Genomic DNA, 4,069 nt, shown 5'->3' on the forward strand with positions numbered 1-4,069 from the left:
GTAGGACCGATTTTTCTGATTTGTTGATTTTTTGCTGGTGTGTCTTGGTGCTTTTTTGGTTTGATGTTTTCTGAAGCTGGAATATTTCTTCGTCACTACAATGAAACATCCTGCGGTTCGACAACTACCACTTCTAGGGGATCATCTCTGGCCCAAGCGCGTTCATCATTCACGGGTCTCATCTCTTTGAATGGGCGAATAAAGGAGATCTCTAAAATCTCTGCAGGCAATCAGGTTTGTTTGCATTGTAAGATTTCAGATCATAGTATTTGATATTACACATACTCAATATATTGAACAACAAAGTTATCCGACAAAAATCAGTCAGCACAACAATAAAAAGGAAGCAAGATAAACATCAATGATGAGATTCATCAACTATTAGAGACATTAAAGAGGTGTGCCGGAAGAAACATGAATGCTAAGTAAATATACAAGAAAACGATTTTTTCAGCAAAATCTTAAGTTTTTTTCATCAAATATACTACTCCGTTTGTTGATATCATTTTTTTGAGAGTCGTTTGTTGATATCATTGAATGCCTTCAATCGTTAAGAAAACCATATGATCTCTTCCCTTTCTTCGACGGAAATGATATTTAAAGATAAATGTTATTGCTCCACAAAACATGAATGAATTACACACGAAAAGAAACAATGAATAGTCCATATACATAAACCATTTTCCGAATCGTGGCGCAGATCGATGACACAAGATCTGCGTGCCCTGCCCCTGTGTGCTACAAATCCTCTCCCGTCCGAAACTTGAGACTTTCCGTAGAACCATGGCGAGTTAGAGTTGTTGGCTGAACATCCCGAAATTTTACATTTTATTTCCTTGTGTTTTCATCTCTGGATAGCAACCATGCGACCTTTCAAGTTTCAATCTTTCTTGCGATCCTACAGAATAGGACCGAGTTCCACTACCAATGGATAATGGAACAAAACAGAAAACAACATCCAGGTGCAAAGCTCCATCCAATATTCTTTTTAAACTTGCATCACAATTGTTGCCTACTAAGGATGGTCAGCAAACAAGCTGAAACACATTACTACTAAGAAGATTATCCAGCAACATCCCAGAAGCAAAAGCCAGGATGAAAAAAGTTTGTTCCCAAAAGTATGGAAACAAACTTCTACACTTAAAGAGCATAGTAGGCATGTTGTCTCAATCTTCTTTCATCTCCTGTGTTGCATCCCTCGCTTCTTCATCATTGTCATTGTTAGCATCTCCAGAGATCAACAGAACAACTTCTCCTCACTCCCTTCTCCTATGATCATGATGTTCCAGAGCAGTCCTTTGTAGAGCAGCATGACCTTGCTCCAGCATTGCATGATCTTCATCACTTTGCAGAGTTGTCCAATATTTCATGAAAGAGACAACATAACTGATATTTTTTTTCAGAGATCACCAGACACGCTAAGAAAGATCTAGTATAGAGAGAAAATCTGGAACCGAGCAAAATATCTGCAGCTAGACGATGTAGTCGCTGTGGGCATGTTGCGTCCAAAACGAACCGACAGATGTACAATCCAGTCAACGCCAAAATTAGACTACCCCATTAAAACAGTCAACGCCAAAATTAGACTACCCCATTAAAACCAGTCAACGCCAAAATTAGACTACCCATTAACAATCACTGGGTACACCTAGATCTCGTACCCCTCCATATCCCAAACAAATGCACGTGGCAGCACCCCATTGACCAGTTCTAGGCTGTAAAAAGGTAAAAAAAAAATACTGTGAAAAGAAACAAACCGAGAATTAGAATATTTAGTATGATAGAGACCTGATCAAAATTGAAAGAACGGAACATGCAGGCATATGCAATTATGCATATACAAGCTATGAGTGCACATGAGCAGTCCTCAGTTATATATGCACTATGACACTAAGGGCATCTCCAACGTTGACTCATAAAGCAGACATCGCATCCATCTACGGGCTTGGAACCAATCCAGATACTGATACAGGAGTCGACCATCCAACCGGAGCCGCAAATGCCCGCAACAGTCTTTCGTTAAACATGCTAAACATCGGTCAATTAAAGAAAAGAAAAAAATGATACAACACCTTCCTCCAAACAAGCAACATGCATTACATGCACCTTCCGCCAAAGCAATGCATTGCATGCAGCTTCGCCAACACACTTCGGCCAAAGCAATGTCAGTCCGTTTGGCGGAAGATTTTTCGGTGGAAGCAATGCATTTAGTAATAGTTAGAGTTTTCCGTCAAGTAAATCACGATTTGGCTAGCTACCTATGTGCCTTCCGTCAAATCAAGCTAGCTAGCTTGAAGCCTTCCCGCCAAACACTTAGGCCAAAGCAATGCATTTTGAAAAGAAAAAAAGATTAACATCAATGTATTTGGTGTAAGGCCTTTCCCAGTGTTTTACGATGGCCAGATGCTAAGCATGCCACATAAGCGAAAAAATGACATGACACAACATTTAATAAAGAAAGAGAGTATTTTGGTGACCCTAAAAAGAACCAATGCCAAGTGCGAGAGCCTAGGCAAATTATTTAAATGAAAAACTTGACCAATGCATGAAAGACTTTAGATGTCTAAGGTGTTCGGTGAAAGCAATCCATTTAGTAATAATTAAAGCTTTCCGCTAAGTAAATCACGTTTGGCTAGCTAAACTATGTGCCTTCCACCAAATCAAGCTAACGAACTTGAAGCCTTCTGCCAAGCATCATGCTAGTCGTTGCTAATCATGTTCTCCTTCCGCCAAATAGTATCGGCCTCCCGCCATCCTGTACGGACGGCATGTGATGGCTTTTCACTGGTCGGGCGAATGTCTGGACTCCGGCAAGCCTTATTTTTTTTGACTCCGATTTGCTGGAAAACAAACATCTGAATCGCTCTGCGCAGCGACGAGGCCAGCTTAAAGTATCTGTGGGGTTAATGGTATTTTTTGAATTTTTTCTTCAATATGAACATTAAATGAACAATGTTTTAGGCTTATTTTCTAAAAAGTTGTGGGGTCACTTGACCCCACAGACTAAGGGCCTCTTTGATTCATAGGATTGCAAAAACACAGGAATAGGGAAACCGCAGGATTGAAATGACATGTCCATTGGATCCCTATAGGATTTGAGTTTGTTTGATTGTGTCAAGGAAAAAACAAAGGATTTCTTCCAAGAGGTTTGAGGCGATGCTAGAATTCCTGTGAAATGTAGTACAAATAAATCCTTAGGAAAAAATCCTATAGTATTCAATCCTATGAATCAAACGATCAACATAGGAAAAATTCCTAAGAATTCCAGTCCTTCAAAGATCCTATGAAAATCCTTTGAATCAAAGAGACCCTAACACGTAGCTTCGCCGCTGGCTCTGCGGACCGATGGGTACCGTGTTGAATGGCAAATTGTGTCCAGACAACGCAATCCAGACGGATGTGAGCGATTCGAGGGCTCGCTTTGGAGATGCCTGCTACCTCTTGAGCACTGTGTTGGATTTCCTTCAAGAGGAGAGGATGATGCAGCGAAGTAGCGTAAGTATCCCCTCAGTTTTTGAGAACCAAGGTATCAATCCAGTAGGAGGCTACGCGCGAGTCCATCGTACCTGCACAAAATAAAATAACTCCTCGCAACCAACACGATAAGAGGTTGTCAATCCCTTCACGGTCACTTACGAGAGTGAAATCTGATAGATATGATAGAATAATATTTTTGGTATTTTTGTGATAAAGATGCAAAGTAAAATAAAAGCAAAGGAAATAACTAAGTATTGGAAGATTAATATGATGAAGATAGACCCGGGGGCCATAGGTTTCACTAATGGTTTCTCTCAAGAGTATAAGTATTTTACGGTGGGTGAACGAATTACTGTTGAGCAATTGACATAATTGAGTATAGTTATGAGAATATCTAGGTATGATCATGTGCATAGGCATCACGTCCGAGACAAGTAGACCGACTCCTGCCTGCATCTACTACTATTACTCCACTCATCGACCGCTATCCAACATGCATCTAGAGTATTAAGTTCATGAAAATAGAGTAACGTCTTAAGCAAGAAGACATGATGTAGAGGGATAAATTCATGCAATATGATAAAAAAACATC

This window comes from Triticum urartu, chromosome 4A (genome assembly GCF_056163025.1).
Source record: "Triticum urartu cultivar PI428250 chromosome 4A, HENAU_Tu73, whole genome shotgun sequence".
In the NCBI taxonomy this organism is placed as follows: Eukaryota; Viridiplantae; Streptophyta; class Magnoliopsida; order Poales; family Poaceae; genus Triticum; species Triticum urartu.